A 19,392-nucleotide genomic window follows, 5' to 3' on the forward strand; every position below is an offset into this window, starting at 1 on the left:
GCTTTGCAACAACTGATGGAAGGCTGATGTTTTTCTCCACCGATGCTCTCAGTTCTCTGGGACATGCTTCTCTGTGATGCCATTAATTGTTGGCTCTTCCCATTGTTCACCATTCTCTATCCAGATTACCTCTCTTCTCGCCATTTGGCAGATGGGACTCTGTTCTTACATTATTAACATCACTGTCTGCAAAAAGCAGTTACATATGGAAGGAAGAAAACAGAGCAATGAGATCATGGGCTTTGTCTCTAATTCTGCCACTGACTCCATCACCCATTCAACCAACAAAGGCTGAGCACCTGCTATGCACCACACACTGGGCTGGGCACTGAGAAGAGAAGCATGACACGGGACTCGATGTGAAGAGGGGGAGGCACACAGAAACAGAGTGGCGAATACCATGACAGCAACCTGCACAAAACCTTCTCAGAGCACTGGGAAGCTGAAGGAGTACAGGAAGTCCTCCTGAAAGAGACGAGCGCCTTAGCCCAGAAGATCCTGGATGGATAAAAAAGCCACACTCATTTGGGATAACTACAGATATATGAATATAAAATATAAATCAAGTAAGATTACTGTATTGATATTAAATTCTTGGATGTAATAATGGCACTGTGGTTATGTAAGAGAGTGTCCCGTACTTAGGAGATACACACTGAACTACTCATAGGTGAGGAGTCATGATACCTAAAGTTACTTTCAAATGGTTCAGAGAAAGATGTGCCGATCTGGGGGGGGGGGTGTGTGTGCACATGAGAGCGCATGTATATACGTTTATATACATATACATAAATGTACACATATACATATATAAAGGGGGATGGGGGAAGAGAATATGTAAAATGTTAGTCAATCTGGGTATATATGAACATTTCTTGTACAATCTTTTAGTTTACTGCATTTTTTCAAATTTTCAAAATAGAATACTGGATAGACAATTGTTAAAAATATATGCATACAGGGGTGCCTGGGTGGTTCAGTCGGTTGAGTGTCCAACTCTTGACTTTGGCTCAGGTCTCAAGCTCCACGGAGGGTTCTATGCTGGGTGTGGAGCCTGCTTAAGATTCTCTCTCTGCCCGGGCACCTGGGTGGCTCAGTCATTAAGCATCTGCCTTTGACTCAAGTCATGATCCCAGCATCCTGGGATTGAGTCCCACATCGGGCTCCCTACTCAGCAGGAAGCCTGCTTCCCCCTCTCCCACTCCCCCTGCTTGTGTTCCCTCTCTCGCTATCTCTCTCTCTGTTGAAAAATAAATAAAATCTTAAAAAAAAAAAAGATTCTCTCTCTGCCCTTACACACACACACACACACACATACACACACACACACACACACACAATTAATCCTTGAACAATGCAAGGGTCACAGACACAGACCCCCGTGCATTTGAAAATCCATGTATAAATTTTGACTCCCCAAACATTTAACTAATAGCCTATTGTTGATCAGAGTCTTACCAAAAACAAAGTCAATTAACACGTATTTTGCATATTAATATGTAACATAGACTGGATTGCGACAATAAAGTAAAGTGGAAATGTTATTAAGAAAAGAAAATGTGAGGCACCTGGGTGGCTCAGTTGGTTAAGTGTCTGACTCTTGATCTCAGCTCAGGTCTTGAACTTACAGTCGTGAGTCTGAGTCCTGCAATGGGCTCCATGCTGGGCATGAAGCCTACATAAAAATAAAAATTAAAAAAATAAAAATAAAAATAAAATAAAGTAAAGTAAAATAAAATAAAATAAAATAAAAATAAGGATGCCTGGGTGGCTTAGTTGGTTAGGTGTCCAACTCTTGGTTTCAGCTTGGGTCCTAATTTCAGGGTCCTAGGATCAAGTCCTGCGTTGGGCTCTGTGCTCAGTGGGGAGTCTCCTTGAGGATTTCTCTCCCTCTCCCCCTCCCCCCACTCATTCACTCTCTCTCAAATAAATAAAATTCTTTAAAAAAGAAAAAGAAAATGTTGCTACACAAATCATAAGGAAGAGAAAATACATTTACAGTACTGTTCTGTGTCTATAGGAAAAAATCCACATTTGTAAGTGGACCCGCGAAGCTCAAACTCGTGTTGTTCAAGGGCCAACTACATTTATAAAGCTATTACAAGAGCTAAGACTGGACTGGAAAAAGAGAAGTGCGCATTAGATAATGACAGAAGGGAGGTAACTAGGGAGAGCTGATGGCTGGAGCATGGGATTTGGGGGTGGTAGCTGGTTTGCACAGAACCACTCCTGGCCCAAAGGTGACAACTGTGTATATTTATCAAATGAATGAAAGAGTTAAACAGCATCGTTTATGCAGAGAACTGCAAGCAGATCAGACCAAAGTGAGCATAAGGTTTATGTTAAGGAGCAAGAGCCGATTTGGCTATACAGGCAGGGGGTCTGTCATGGAGGCCTTTGTATATTCTGCCAAGGTCCTGGGACTTTATCCTGTGGGCGACGGGAGCCACGAGCAGGAGGCAATGTGGTCAGATTAGCATCTAGAGGGACCACCCTGGCAGTCAGGTGTCATGTAGAGTGATGGAGCACAGACCTCAAGGCAGGAGACAAGGGTACCAGTCAGGATGCCTTTGGCTCCCTTAAACACAAAGCTGAGTCTAACTGGCTGAATTTATCAAGAGACTTTTTATCCAACATAGCTGCAAGCTCTGAAATGACAGGCAGCAGATGTGGTTGATTCAGTGGCTCAAAAATGTTAACTACGGACCCAGGTTCCACCCTCTCTGCACTCTACCATTCTCTGTGGGGCTCTGCCTGCAGACTGCCTTTCCTCATCTTTACAGGACAGCTGTAGCAGCTCCCAGAGTGATGTGTGGACACAGTGAAGACCACAGACAGAAGGGAGCCGTTCCTTCTTTGGTCTCTCTCAGCAAGGAAAACTTTTCCAGAAGCTTCCCAGCAAACACTGCCTCACATCCCACTAGCCCAGATTGAATCACAAGCCCATTTCAAAACCAATCACTGTCAAGAGAACAAGATTACATGTTTGGCTCGGAATAAGAATTTATACACAGAGGGAATGAACTACAATGAATCATCCCTTAAAACACTTGGGAGCCTAGTGGTCCAGGCAAAAGATGCTGGAAGCCTAAACTAAGATAATGGTGGCAAAGAATGGAGAGATGAGAACGGATTCATGATTTATGTAGGAAGTTATGTTGGTACAATCTGGTGGTGGACTGAAGGTGGAGGAGGAGGAAAGGGGGAAAATGACACCCTCTTCTATAATTCCAGCTTGGATGAACGGGGGGAAGGAAGTGCCATTAACTGAGGTAAGGTACCCACGAGGAGAGCAGAGGGTTTGGGGAAAAGGTGTTTTGGGACATATTCAACTGGAAGTGCCTGTGGGCTTCAGAATAAAGGTCTTGGGCAGTGAGCAGAATATAGGATTCAAACCGTATCCCCCCCCACAAAAAAAACGTATCCCACACAGGTGGTCCATACTCAGCCATGGTTGTCAAACAGGCTTTGGTCTCTACAGACATTTTTGAACCAATATTTAATCACTGAGAGATTCCAAATAGGATTATGTATTTCTAGTTTCTCTGGAAAATCTGGCAACACTGGTCCTAAATTGCTGCCTGTCAATAGTCGGTGGAGGCCAGTAGCAGCCATTCTCTTTAGCTAGAATAAGAGGTTCTCTGGCCTGCCACACTCACCCACTATCCCTCTGCCTTTACCTGCTTGGCCCTGAAGTCTCCAACCAATACCCGGGAAAGAGGCCTGAGCTGCAGAAACACATCTGGTAGTCACTGGTATTTAGATGGTGGTCAAAGACCTCACTGCGGATGCTGTCACCCAAAGAGAAAGTGGAATGAAGTAGGTCAAGGAGGTAATCCTGGAGCCATCAGTGTTTTAGGAATGGAGGAAGAGAAATTCACACTGGAGAGAAAAACAAAGAAACTGGAGCGGAGCAAGTGAGCGTGAAGTCTCAAGAGCTAAGAGAGGAGAGCTGAAGTTGGAGGGAGGGCTCTCCTGTGCCACATGCAACAGGACATCCAGGGCAGGATCATAAGGAGACACGACATTGGGGAAGTAGGTCGTGGGCGACCCAGGAGCCTAGCTGTGTGGCACAGTGAGGGAAGAGGCAGACAGCATGATGTGCATGGGCTGCTCAGGTGAGAAAGGAGGAGTAAAGCCGGATTAAACTAGAGAGGCCATGGGGTCAAGGCACGGTCCCTTGGCAGGATCAGAGACACCTGGACATTGTAAAGTGAAAAAGAAGCCAGGAGTAAGATGAAGGCCGTAGAACTCTAACAGAGGGATGAACAACAGAACCAAGTCCAAAAGGAGGTAGTGGGGGCAAAAGGGTGAGACAGGTGGCTGGATTCACTGCAAAAATGAGAGGACTCCAAGGCTAGTGGATTGGAGGTGATGATAAATCTGGAAGCAGATGGCTGTGTTCAAAAACTTGAGAGCTGAGGTGCCTCGTGGCACCCCAGCCCGGAATCTGCTTGAGATCCTCTCCCTCTGCTCCTCCCCACCCCCAACCCTGTTTGCGCATTCTCTCTCTCTCTCTCTCTCTCTCTCTCTCTCTCAAATAAATAAATTAAATAAATCTTAAAAAAAAAGAAATTTGAGAGCTAAGTCATCACGGAGCCTGGCGCTGGCGGGGGGTAGGGGGGGTGCATGGCAGTAGGGGGGATCCATGGGTTCAGGGACACACCAGCCCAGGACCCCCAACCAGAGCCGGAACCCGAGGAGGTGCTAGGCCTGAGCCGACTGCCACCTGAGCTGCTCCTGGTGGTGCTGAGCCATGTGCCCCCATGCACGCTGCTGGGGTGCTGCTGCCAGATATGCAGGGGCTGCCACACCCTGGTGGACAGCCAGGCCCCGTGGCCACTCATGCTGGCCCAGGACCACCGCGCTCTGTTGCTGCTGGACCACAGCGGCCTCTACTTCTGTGAGAAAGCACAGATGGACAGATGCAACCTCAGGTGTAACCCATGCGGCCAAGAAGGCCTCCGGAAATGGATGGTGCAGCATGCTGGGGATGGCTGGGTGGTGGAGGTGAACAAGTCAAGAGTGGCTAGAGCTCCCCTGCAGAGCTGCTTTGTGTCTTCCTTCAGCGGATGTGGCAAGAAGCAGGTCTTAGACCTGGAGGAGCAGGGTGCGTGGCCAGAACTGCTAGATGGTGGCAAGATTGAGATTTGTCAACCAGACAGTCCTGAGTAAATTCTCTGCTAGGCTTGATCCCGACCAGCAGTGGAACAACAACGTCCGCTTTCAGGTCACTCACGTGTTCTCCATCAAGATGGGCTGGCCACTTTGCGTCTTTCGAACTGTGGGGCCAGGACATGCAGTTCTGGGCTGGTCGCTACGGAGCCCGTGTGATCAAATGCAGGGTGATCGTGCCAGCCTGTGTGTCTTACTCAAGGGCTGTCCTCGCAAAACGACCTAACTGGGACCTTCCAACACCTGGGATCATTGGCCAGGGCATGTACCATCCTGGGTACTCATTAACCAAGGGCATGTACCATCCTGGGTACTCCAGAGTCCATTCAAGGGTTCTGCTGGGCACCTTCTTCAGCTTCTGGAAACTACTACAAGAAAGTTCTTCCATCAGATCTACCTACTGCTGTTGAAGGGCAGTCCCTCCCCTTTTGGGGTGTGGAGAGGCAACAGGTGAGCACAGAGGAATGCTGGTCCTGGAGAGGGCTCTTCGCCCTCCCCCACTGAGGCCCTCTGATTCAGCCTCAGTCCCCTCTGGCCTTGTCTCCTCGTGTGTCTGCTTCAGGAACTGCATCGGTCCCTTGAGGGAAGACCTCTCACCTCTGAAGCAGAATCTCATCCTTAGAGCTGGGACAATCCCAGCCACCTTGGGTGACAAACTTAACCTCCTGGAGCTTCAAGACTGGGACCAGGTCTCATGGCTGAAAGTCAACCCGCTCAAAAAATGTTTAGAGATCCTCAAGAACTCCTGTAATCATGTGGTGTATAAAACTATTTTTTATTTTGAAATTTTTCACAAACATTGAGAGAATAAAATACATCAGCAACAACTATCTGCCAACCACATGTAATAAATTTATTACTTTGCCAAGAAAGAAAGAAAGAAATTTGAGAGCTACTAATTGACCTGGCACAAGGGAGGCCTTAGTAACCCTTCAACGAGATGCTCCAAGGTGCCAATCCTTTTCCATTTGGTATGAAGGATGGGATAGGGTGGGAAGAGTGGAGAGGCCTAGCTCCCCAGCAGCAATGGTAGAGGACAGAGCCAGTTTTCAAGCCCTGGGAAGTGGAGTTCCTACCAGCAGAGAGAAAGAAGCACACACTGGATCATCATTCTCCTAGGGGAAGGCAGAGGCACCAGCTCCAAGGATGGAGGGGAAGGATTACAGCGACATCCACAGCCTCTGGGCCATCTCTGGTGTGCATCCTGGTTTGGAGGAACGTTTGTCCTCTTCTCTATGCTTAACTCACCACAGAAGTGCCTGACATAAAGAAGAGGGCAGTCAGTGTAACTTGACTCACGTAGGGTGTCGACCAGCGACTGTAACACCGATACCTCCGAGGCAAATGAGCACAAGGTTCTGACTGTCGGATGTTACAGTAGGCCTTGGCGCTACCCTTACTCAAGGCCCTCAGGCTTCCTTCCAGGAGGTGTCTGCCGAAACAATTTTGGTAATGAGAAAGCATTTCGTGGTATTTTTCTGAGGAAATGTTCTATCCTGGGGAGTCAGAGAGATGCCAAGGCAATGGATTCCGAGGGCAGCCCACTGTTGAGATCAAGGTTGTCATTGTGACCAACAACACCCTTCCTGGTTTGGGGCTGCATTGTCCACAGGGCTGCCTGAGGCCCCAGACCTGGGGCTGGGCCTTGGTGGCCCACATTCCATTTCCCACAGTGGGAGCTCTGAGGAGCAGGGAGAGTTTGCCACAACTCACCCTTGCCATCCAATTCAGTGACTTTTACCCTAGATTGTGGGTTAACAGGGACAGAGGTGAGGGGTGACACCTAGTAGCATCAGTGAGCAATCCCCAGCACGCGAGCAGGCAACGGCCTTCCCTCTTCCTTTCCTCACCACATTTTAATAAAATTTCCCAAGCATAATTATTTCAATGTCTGTCTTCTGTGTCTTATTTATTTTATGGTGGAGTTGCTATGAGGCAGAAACAAACAAAAAAACAGAAAGCACTTTTAAAAAATGCAGGAGAAATATGCCCGGACAGGTCACTAACTTGACATTAGGCATCCCCAGAAGAACTAAGATTTAGCTGACATAAAAATCTCATGTCTTAAAAGCTCTCTCTGATCTTAAAAATACTACTGTTCTGGTTACAGCCCTTCCACTGGAAAAAAATAAATCAGTATTCTGTAATTCCTTCTACAGACTGGGGGCATTAAAATAGAACCAGGGTTGCAAGAGGGAGGCATGGCAGCGTCATTTCGCCGGTTTTGAATGATGTGCTTCAACCCACCGTGCATTTCCCCGGAGGGGACAGAGAATATCTTTCAAGAACATGCTAAACACCCATCTGTCAGAAACGATTTTTGGGTACTGAGGTGTAGAGATGGAGAAGAGAACACACCACCCCTTGGGGCTCATGCCTGTGCAGAACACCACTGCCTCTGTCTGATGCCTGTCCTCATTATCTTTGATCACCTGCCCCTGCTTGACAGGCATGCTGCCACCCACCTGCTAGGCTGGGGACACAACAGTCCAGGTCCTCAAGAAGCTCCCCTTGTCCTGGCAGAGCCAGACACCCAGACAATCACATGACAATAGCCCACTGTGAGAAGAACATTGATGAGAACCGAAACCAAACACGACCATTCTAGTGGGAAGAGGACACCACTGAGAGCTGAGCTCCTGTACCTCCAGGTCCTGGGGGCTGGTTTCTCATGGGACACAAGAGCCCCCTGGGGCAGGTGACCTTAGCTCCATATTCTTAGCGACACCCAAGGTCACCAGGAGAGTGAGGGGCAAAGCTGGGATTTGAGCTCAGGTTGCTCCAATTTCATGCTCCTTTTATATCGAGCAACACCTCTAGTACCATTCTTTAATTAGAGCCTTTCCTGACTCCCTGAACTGAATGTTACTTATTTGTACCTCTCTCCAGGCAACTGTCTTGGCCTGGAAGGACTGCCATTTGTGTACTCGTCCATTTTACAGGACTGGTAACCTTCAAAGGCAGGAATGGCATTTCTTTACGTGTTTTGTGTGTGTGGGATTTTTAAGATAAGGTGTGCCTCTCTGATGAGCTGATATGAAGCAGACACCTGAACAAAATGAGAGCAATCCTTGAGGATGATGGGGGACAGGAGACTGGGATGGGGGATATTCCAGGCAGAGGGCACAGAAAAGGCAAAGGCTCTCCATCAAGGGGTAAGTTTGAGAAATAAAACCTCCATCTTACCCCACCCCTTTCGCTCTGTCCCCTGCCTCTGCTTTATTTTTCTTCAAGGCACTTTTCACTATTTGATGCTACATTTATGGACTTATTTGCTTACCATTCATCCCTCATCTACACTCTGAGCTCTGTGAGGACATGGACTTTGTTTTCACTGATCCTCAGAGCCTGGAAGAGATTGGCACACAGAGGAAACTCCACATATATTTGTTTAGAAACATATGAATAAATGTATCAAGCACTATATATTTTTTAAGTTGCACTTTTATTAGGTACTTCTCATGTACAATCACTGAACTAAGCACTTTATATACATTACTTCATTTACTTCTCACCCAAACCCCATCGCGGCGGGTATTTTTATCCTCATTTTACAGGTGGTGCAAGTGAGGGTAGGTAACTTGCTTCAGATGACTCAACCAGTAAGTGGTGGAGCTGGGATGTGAGCCTAGGTCTGAGCCAAAAGCCTGTAACTTTCCAAGAATATACAATGGGAGAAAGATAATCTCTGTAATAAATGGTGTTGGAAAAAAACTGGACAGCTACATGCAAAAGAACGTGGACCAACTTCTTCCATCATGCACAAAAATAAACTCAAAATGGATTATAAACATATACATGAGACCTGAAACGATGAAACTCCTAAAAGAAAACATAAGCACTAATCTCTTTGACATGAGCCTTAGCAACATATTTATGGATGTGTCTCCTCAGGCAAGGGAAACAAAAGCAAAAATAAACTATTGGGACTACAGCAAAATAAAAAGGTTTTGCACAATGAAGCAAACCATCAACAAAATGAAAAGACAACCTAACAAATGGAAGAAGGTATTTGCAGATGACATATCCAAAAAGAGTTAGTATCCAAAATATATAAAGAACACCAACTCAGCACCAAAAAAACCAAATAATCTGATTTAAAAATAGGCAGGGGACCTAAATAGACACTTTTTCAAAGAAGACATACAAATGGTCAACAGATAAATGAAAAGACGCTTAAGATCACTCATCATCAGGGAAATGCAAATCAAAACCACAATGAGATATCACCTTGCACCTGTCAGAATGGCTAGTATCAAAAAGACAAAAAGTAACAGGTGTTGGTGAGGATGTGGAGAAAAGGGAACCCTGGTGCACTGTTGGTGGGTATGCAAACTGATGCAACCACTGTGGAAAACAGTATGGAGGTTCCCCCCAAAATTAAAAATGTCATACAATTCAGTAATTCCACTACTGGGTATCTACCCAAAGAAAATGAAAATATTAATTCAAAAAGATGTATGTACTCCTATGCTTATTTTAGTATTATTTACAGTAGCCAAGATATGGAAACAACCCAGGAGTCCATCAAGAGACAAAAGTTGTGGTGTATGTGTATTTATATATGTATATGTGTATTGCTAGTGTGCGTGCATGGGCACATGCACAATGGAGTTATCATTCAGCCATAAAAAAAGAATGAGATCTTGTCATTTGTGACAACATGTATGAACCTACAGGTATTATGCCCAGGGAAATAAGTCAGACAGAGAAAAACAAATACCAGATGATTTCACTTATATGTGGAATCTAAAAAACACAACAAATGAATATACAAACAAACAAAAAACAGAAACAGACTTAGAAATACAGAGAACCAACTGGTGGTTGCCAGAGGGGAGGGATGAGGGAGATGGGTGAAACAGGTAAAGGGGATTAAGAAGTATAAACTTCCAGTTATAAAATAAATAAGGCACAGAGATGGAAAGTATAGCAGAGGGAATACAGTCAGTAACACTGTAATAATGATGTATGGTGACAAATGGTAACTACATGTATTATGGTAAGCATTGTGTAATGTATAGACTTGTTGAATAACTATTGTGTACCTGAAACTAATGTAACACTGTATGTCAACTATACTTACATAATAAAATTTTTTTCTAAAAAGAATTGTATCATACTATATATTCTTTTTTGCATCTTTTTTCCTTTAAAAATGTATCATCAGCATATTCTTTTTTTTTAACATATAATGTATTATTTGTTTCAGGGGTACAGGTCTGTGATTCATCAGTCTTACACAATTCACAGCGCTCACCACAACACATACCCTCCCCAGCGTCCATCCCCCAGCCACCCCATTCTCCCACCCCCCTCCACTCCAACAACCCTCAGTTTGTTTCCTGAGATTAAGAGTCACTTATGGTCTCCCTCTCTGGTTTCATCTTGTTTCATTTTTCCCTCCCTTCCCCTATGATCCTCTGTCTTATTTCTCAAATTCCTCATATTAGTGAGATCATATGATAATTGTCTTTCTCTGATGGACTAATTTCGCTTAGCATAAAACCTCCTAGTTCCATCCACATCGTTGCAAATGGCAAGATTTCAATTTTTTGACGGCCGCGTAATATTCCGTTGTATATATATATACCACATCTTCTTTATCCATTCATCTGTTGATGGACATCTAGGCTCTTTCCATAGTTTGGCTATTGTGGACATTGCTGCTATAAACATTGGGGTACACATGCCCCTTCAGATCACTATATACATCAGCATATACTTTTTTTTTTTAAGATTTTATTTATTTACTTGACAGAGAAAGAGACAGCGAGAGCAGGAACACAAGCAGGGAGAGTGGGAGAGGGAGACGTAGGCCTCCTGCGGAGCAGGGAGCCCGATGTGGGGCTCAATCCCAGGACCCTGGGATCATGACCTGAGCCAAAGGCAGATGCTTAATGACTGAGCCACCCAGGTGCCCCTCAGCCGCATATTCTTATATGATTAAATATTCTCTTATACCATTTGAAAAAAAAAAAAGCCCATGCCTTTTAACCAAAACATCGTAATCTGGGAGTGCCTGGCTGGCTCAGTCGGTGCAGCGCGTGACTCCTGATATGGGGGTTGCGAGTTCGAGCCCCATGATGTGTGTTCGGACTACTTACAAATAAAATCTTTAAAACAAACAAACAAAACATTATTCTAATCTTGCTTAGCCTACAGTGGCCATGGGAGGCCCTCAACAATTAACAAGTGGATTAAATTAAATATATTCAGTGCAGAGAAGGGGCAAGCTCAAAGACAATATAATGTGGAATCTGGAGAGCAGGTTAGAAGATGCTCATCCTGGTATGGAAGCTAAAAAGAACTGAAATAAAAGGTATGAGGTTAGTTGAATGTGCACATTTTCTCCCAGAAATTTACACACATAAGAAGTGCCGTCAAGGGTGTGGCTCACATGACCAGGGCACTTCCTAATGCCGAGGCTATCTGACTCCAAAGGAAGACACGGATTTCAACCAGCTAATGGCAGGCAAGTTCTGACCTCAGGACATTGTCAGGTCTGTGAGGAGGAGGAGTTGTTTTCGGTGACTCAAAAGGAATGCTGAAGAGAGGGAACGGGATAAGGAGACCCTGTCAGAGTTGGCTAGAGGCACTGCCCGTGGTGGGCTGCAGAATTCTACTCTGTTGAAAGGTAAATGCCAAAGACAAAACTCAAAAGGTCTTCATCCAGAAGAGGTTAGGAGAAACATCCCACAAAGACTTATTAACCACTTTGATTTCATGCTGGCTAGGACAAATCCAGATCCTAGATGCTGAGAAGGTGACTCCCAGAATCATCATCACAGGATGTTTTCATAGGATTCTCCACCCTCCTGACTGCATGGCTAAGTCAGCACTCAGGTGAGGAGCTGCCTCCGCTGCTAGGAGGTGAGCTCTGAGCCTGCTCAGTCCCAGATAAAATGGTTAAGACGGCTCCTGAGACAGGAAGTGTGGGAGGGAACCTCTAGGCTCAGATGCTGCCGAGATGCAGCGCACCCTGCTCTGCCTTCTCTGCCTCTCTCCGGCGGGGACTCCTCTGTCTCACAGGCTGTTCCGACACTCAGGTGAGAGACTGGCTCTATGAACACATTCACCGATCCGAGAGTTTCTGTTGTCACTAAGTAACACATCAGTCACCACAGGGAAATGAGCGCTTTTCCCCACTTCTCTCACACTTACCTAAAAGTATTGTTTTTTCCTTTTCTTCTCCCATGAGCACAGCTTGGGTTTTCCAACATCAAACTACCTTTCCCCACTCACAAACAGTAAGTACGGACTAAAACTAAAAGCATTTGAGCCTTCGTGTCTGTATTCTGGTCCCTTCTCTGAGATAGCAAGGGAGACCTTGGGCCTCACTGTGGTTTGCTGACTTCCGAGTACCCTCACAGGTGACATCTCGTGGGACTCTCCCAACGGTGCCTAAAGGTAGGCTGGAAAGTGGTTACTCCTCATTTTAAAGAGGAGGCCACAAAAATAAAGATTAATTACTAATAACAAATAAAGAAGAGGCCACAGACTCCAGGAGGCTATGTAAGTGACTCGAGGCGCAGGGTCCTAGCGCTAGGGAAGGGGGAGCTGGACTTGAACCCGGGCCTGCTGACCTCATGCCTGGAGCCCTTTCCCCAAACTGCACAACCACGGGTGCCACGAGCCACCCTGGCCCTCTTGATACTTATCCCTCTAGACACTAAAAGAGCCAGTATGTTAGGTCAACACCAGAGTATTCACAAGCAAGGGTTTAAATGCTGGCTCTCCTCAATTACTTGTACAGGTGACTTAACTTCAACTTTCTCAGTCATAACATAGGCAGGTTAGAAAAATATACATGGCACAACAATGAGGGCTTTATAAATTCATAATTAGCAATGTTTTGAAATAGCTGACATTCATAGCAACTGGCCGTGCTCCAGGCACATTTTCACAGAAGGCAACACGAGTCAGACATCTCGAGCTGAGCATCTCACCCCCAGACTCAGAGTGGGGAACTTAGCTTTGTTGGCTATTTCAGAATGGATCAGGCTCAAGGCACGTCTGCCCTCCAAGCCTCCCACCACTACCCGCCATCCACACTGCTGCTCAAAATGGCCACAAGAGGCCTTCTAACTGCCCAGCTGGGTGAGTTATTCATCCTTCCAGACCCTCAGCCTTTCGACTACTCTAATTGCAAACACATTTCCTCACACCATGCTTCAGATCAGGCAAACAGGAGACAGAGAAAACACTTAAGAGCCCTCAACATCAAGGGGCATCAAGGTGCTGGGAGCATGACCCCTTCTGGCTCAGGTGCAGAGAAGTAAGTGCCCCTGTCTAGCTGCTCCCTCCCCCCAAACCAGCAGCAGCTACCCACACCTAACTGGAGCTGTGGGCTCAGCACAAGGTGGGCTCTGAGGCTCCTGGCTTCTTTTAGGCAACTTCCACCTTGCCCAGCACTTTGGCCTACCAAGGCACCAAGGATAGGCTGCCCTCCTCCTTCCTCTGAAGCATTTTAAGATAAAATGCATTTCATCAGTCTAGCACACTGCCCCTCAGACTCTTCCTCTGAGCCATTTCAACCTACCACGGTTGCTTCCAGTGATGCAAGGAGCCCCCTAAGAGAGCCTCACACAGGGGCCAAAGGGGACTACTCCAGAAACACGTATTTCCAAGGACTGCTTCCAGAAAAAGGCACCACTCTGTCTCTCATGACAGGAAGTGAGTCATCCCTGATTCTTTCTCTTTTTTTCCTCAACCCCTACACCCACCCCAGGTCTACCTCCCAAGTACATCTCAAATCTGACTACCTCTTTCCATCTCCACTGCCTCTTGTCTGAGCTACTGTCGAGCTACTGTCAACACTCCCCTAGGCTCCTGAGAAGCCTCCTAACTGGTCTACCCACTTCCCCTCTTGAATTCTGGCACAATGCTGGTTACCCTCCAGATCCATTCTCCTCTTCCTGGGGAGCTGGAATATGGCAATCCATTCAGAGACTTCATTTTCCAGACACCCCCTTCCCTGCAGCTAGGCTGGCCATGTGACCACTTATTTACCAGGAAAATGTGAATGGAAATGATGTATACACATTTTGTAGCATTTGTTGTATCATTTATATACAAATTTGTATCATTGTTGCAACATGGCAGCCCAGGATTTCCTCTTTTATTCCCTTTCAGTGGGCTAGAATGTGGATAGGGAGCTGAGCCAGCTCTGACCTTCTTACAGATGAACACAGCAACGCAAGGGAAGATGAACAGGAGAGAAGGACCCTCAGTTCCAGAATGATCTTGTGGAGTAGAGCCACCTCCCAGTGCTGGATCACTGTGGCCAGTGTGATGAGAAGAGACTGGGGCGGCAGCAAGTCTAGAAATGGACAGATCAGTGTCGAGGCTACTGTAGAATAAGGACTGGAACACAGATGGCTTTGACAAAGGTGGTAGAGAGCAATGGAGATGATGGGATGCTGGATGTATTGTGAAGACACGATTAACTGAATTTCCTGGTAATTGGGGTATGAGAGAAAGGGAGCAGTCAGGGAGGACACCCAGATTTCTGGCCTCAGCCCCTGGAAGGATGATGTGGCCGTGAACTGGCACAGAGAAACACTGAAGGTGGAGACTCTATGTGGGGAATGATCAGGAATTAAATTTTGGACATGCCTAAGAGTAGAGATTACCAGAGCCCAAATGTAGAGTCAAGACTACCTGGATTTGAATCCTGACTGACACCTAACTTTGTGACCTTGATGGAGTTACTTAAATCCTCTGTGCTTTGGCGTTCTCATCTATAAAATGAGGATGGATAATGGCCCCCGGCTCAGAGAGTGCATGTAAGGAGGAAATGCGTGCTTTCCAGACTTTGTGTGTGCTGTTTGATTCTTCAAAAAGGCTCAGAACTTTGGAGATCAGGAAGAAATCTTCCCTCATCTCTATGCCTGCTTATCCCATCTCAAATAACCCTAAGCCCCCAAGATTTTGAAAGTAGAGATGTGGCTGTCTGCTCTGGTTTGGGGACAGCTGTGAGGAAGCTTTCAAAGCAGCTGGTATAGACATATAACTAGAACATTTTCTTCACCTCAGTTTCCTGGCAAAACAAGGCCTGCAGTTAGAAGGGAAAGGTTTTAATTACAAGGCCACCTGTCCAGGCATCTGAAGCCAACCCCAGCCTCTGGCTGGTTCCCTGTGGGCAATGGGGCATTTAGGGGGACTGTGCTCAGAGTCCCTAATGTCTTTCACATTTCCTAGTGCAGTATAATCATGGCGAAAATTAACAGATCTCAAAAACAGGCCCCATTATTGCTTCCCTCTCCCATTTGTTATTAAGGATGGAGAGAGAGATTGAGGGTTTGGGAGAACCTGAGTTCCATCCTTTCATGTGTTCAGGATGAGGTGGCCTTAAAATCAAATTATCTTGTGCTCTCCAAAGCAAACTGCACCCCTCTAATTCCCCCTCCAAATGGAGATAAGTGGTTTTCTAAGTTATTAATCGCCCACATTTTTAGACTGACATGTATATGAAAGGTGAGCTGGCTATATTCAAACCTGTAAAATAAAAATAAAAATTAATGGACATTTCTAACTCTCAACACAAAAAAAAGAGAAAGAAAATAAGGCAAAGGAAAGAAGAAAAATGTAAAAGTAATGAATCATTTTTAGAGTGCCATTATTTAGATCACAAATGAACACACAAAAATTTAAATGTTTTCCAACTTACCTTTTTTTTTTTTAAGTGCCAGGAAAATTAAATTGTAGATGGTCGTAGAGAGGGTTCGTTGGTCCTTAAAATGGTTTCCGTTTCTTCCTGGGCCCATAGCTAGATTACATTCCCCAACCTCCCAGATGTGGCCACGTGACTGAGTTCTGGCCAGTGAAATATGGGGAGCAGTGATGGGTGCCATTTCAGGCAGGTCCATGACAACCTCCCATGTGTAATTTGCCACATTCTTTCCCTTTCTGTGTGATCTAGGCAGCTACATGAGGGGAAGGGTGGAGTCACAACATGGAAGAAACCTGGGAGCCCCAAGCACTGCTTAGAAAGAGCAGGTGAGAAATAAATTTGGATAGCAAGCCACTGAAATGTTGACGTTTATCTGTTAACAGCAACCAGTGTTCCACTAACTAATAAACAGTTCCTCTCTTACCCATCCCCTTCCAGACAGACTCACTGTGGCATTTACAAATACTAAGACTTCATAAGACCAGGTCCCAGAGGTTGTGAGTAAAGTCAATCAACAGACTAATCACAATCAACACAGAATACCTGTGTTGACCCTCTTACTCTCAACCTCAAGACGTCTTTAGCTAAAAAGCAATGTCTTCATTAGGAATGTGTTATTCCAGGAAACCCCAGACACCCAGAACATGTCATTTTTTTAAAGGAAGAAATTATATTTAGCAAGAGAAGAAATCCAAAATAAACAACAATAGGAAATTAAATAATCCATCAGGTTGCCATAGTAACGGAAAGAGCATCCTCTCTACTATGAGCTGTGAGCTCCCTGAGGGCAAGGACCGGGTCCATCTTGCTCACCAATGCATCTCAGTTGGCCTGGCACACAAGGGCTATCCAACAAATATTTGCCCAGAGGATAAGAAGATGAAATGATGAACTTGCCTCTGCTCACCTCCTTCCTCATCTCCATACACACACACCCCCAATCTCTATATACCAAGTACACATTTGATGCCGCACCAAGCCGAGGACCATTGCACATACTACTCCCTCTGCCTGAAGTGCTCTGCCCCTCCTCACCCTCGCCTTCACTGGGTCCTTTGCCTGGTCACTCCTATCCCCTTCTCAGATCTCAGCACAAGCATCCCTCCCACGTCTCTCTGCACACCTCCTCTTCTATGTGAAGGGACAGTTACGCGCATGATCATTTCCATAGCACTTGTCTGTATATAAAGCTACCCCGCTTATGTGAGCATGTGTTAATGATCTCTCTCCTCACCATCCCACCAGGGAGCTTAAAGATCTTGTGCACAGACCTCTCCCCGTGCCCCCAGCGAGAGCGTACGGCCCTCGGAACGTCCCCCATCATCAGGCTGAATGAATAAGTGACTGTGTCAGGTATCATTATTCCAATTTATTTAGTTGCTTGTATCCAGTCAGCCCAACCACTAGGTTGATTTTTTTCTCCTTCTATTTTTACATCATGTATAAAGAGATAGCTATTAGTATCAGTGAGGTAAAAAAAAAAAACCATGAGACACTAATAATACAGAATCAAAAAAAGTAATCTACCTTTATTCTCTTGCCTAATAAATGTGTATTTAGTGTCTCCTCCAAGGCATTATTTCAGCTACTGTTGAAGAGTCCCCTCTCCTCAGTTTACAGTTTTTCTCCAGGCTTCCTTGTATCCATGGTCCTTGCCCTGAGTAGTCTGCTGGACTAGTCTGTATCCCTTGCCTCACAGAAGGAATGAGAAAGCAGGGAGAAAACTTTAATCCAGGGCTGGGGGACTTCACCTTTCTCTCAGTCACACCAGGCCCCAACACAGCAGGCTGGATGCTTCTGCCCAATTCTCCATCTTCCAGTGGGGCTACTGCTATGTTCCTACTAAGGCAGCTTGGTCTAACCTTGTTGCACTTACACCGGCAAGAACTGCCTGAGTTCACATTCAATGAGTTCTCTCTTTTCATAAGTCAGGTGTTATCATTTCCATTTTAAGAGGACAAACTGAGACTTCCCAGGGTCACACAGTCAGGACTCAAAACTTAGGTCTCCCTGACTCTAGATTCAAGACTTTTTCAACAAGCCTACCCTAACCCTACTTCTTTCCGTGTGTGGCTGGTGTTAATCAGAAGACTTTCTTCCCCAGGCTGGACTGACTTCCCACCATTTGCCAAACACATGCCCCCCACCTCACTCTGCCCTGGTGAACACATGACACCGTTTAAACCAATTCAGGGTTTAACCTGTAATCTTGGTGTCAGTTCGCGGCTAATAGCTGCCTTGTAACTTTAATGGGTGCACCAGGTCTCTGAAAGGTGCAGACAAGCCACTAAGAAACCCACTTTGAGTCTGCACGCTGGAACCATCCCTAGATATCAACCAAACTACATGTAGTTGTCAGGCAAAGCCTTTAGTTTTATCAGGAGTATTACAAAGATTTTTTTTTTAAACAATTGTTTTAAATGTTGCAAAAATGAAAACTACTATCAATACTTCTCTATGGAACTAATTAATTATTCTCCTAAACCAAGACCTATTAATATGGCATTACAACCAAAGCCTGAAATACTGTTCTGTTGTAAGTGGAAAACATTCCAGAAGCATGGATTTAAGTGTTGGACAAATAACATTTACTCCAGATTCTAGCCTTAATCACCTTTAATTTACGTTAAATATGGCATTTTCAATGCCATAGTTTTTTCCTACAAAGAGGACTTCCATTTAGAAGCCGGACTTTCCGACTTTCCTTTCCTGTCAGTTCCTACAGCTATCCCCTCCCTTACCCTCCTTCCTGGTTCTATGCTACTTTACACAAACGCTTTCGTTTCTGGCCTTCTGTTCAGTGTACCACGACAATATCACAAATTCTTCCATCTCCTTCAGTCTAGACCCCACTCACCCGGACTGACCCATCTCAGATGACTAACAGAGTGTGCCCCACATACCTGGGTACATGCACTCAGGAGTCTGAAGGAGCAAGAGTAATGCGGCATTATGACGGGATTGGCCGAGGCACAGACCCACCCAAGTCCTGCCGCACACCAGCCACTGTCCCCACAAGGCTCCGGGGGCAAAGGGGTGCAAAGAGAATAAAGCTAGGCAGAGCAACACTTGGTTATTGGCTGGGGGTTGGCCTCAGGCTCCAAGCAGAACTCCAGCAAGACTGGCTGGGCCGTGAGCTCCCTACTAGTGCTAGTTAAGCCTGAGGGCCACCCTTGAATATTCACTTCCGGGCCCAAATCTGAGCCTCCCACAAAACCTAGCTACCACCACAACACAGAGAAGTAGAGAACAAGCAAGAAAAATGGGGTGGTGGACCCAATGCCCAGAATGGAGTAAATCTAGGCCACCTCCCCAGATCCTCTCCAAACAAGGGAGAGAAAGTGGCTGCACTCGAGGGCAAGAATGAGAATGAACGAATGAATGAACTAAAGAATGAACAAATGAATGAACGGACAGGCAGACAAAAGAACAAGACCACAACTGAAAAAAGGCCAACCAATGAGGCCTTCTCCCGGAGGGTACGGGCCTCGCTCCAAATCATCTGTCAGCACAAGACTCTCTTCCGAGAGGACTTCCATCTA

General features: G+C 45.8%; 1 long non-coding RNA gene and 1 pseudogene across 1 annotated transcript in view; one reads left to right on the forward strand and one right to left on the reverse strand.

The window, feature by feature from the left end:
- LOC141374906 (uncharacterized) overlaps nucleotides 1-19,392 on the reverse strand; it is a 366,943-nt gene that overhangs the window by 206,829 nt on the left and 140,722 nt on the right. The gene's annotated exons all lie outside the window — the stretch shown is intronic.
- On the forward strand, nucleotides 4,630-5,585 carry LOC112808944 (F-box only protein 27-like; annotated as a pseudogene).

This window comes from Callorhinus ursinus, unplaced genomic scaffold (genome assembly GCF_003265705.2).
Source record: "Callorhinus ursinus isolate GAN/ISIS: 27379988/994484 unplaced genomic scaffold, GSC_fseal_2.0 scaffold23, whole genome shotgun sequence".
Classification (NCBI taxonomy): domain Eukaryota; kingdom Metazoa; phylum Chordata; class Mammalia; order Carnivora; family Otariidae; genus Callorhinus; species Callorhinus ursinus.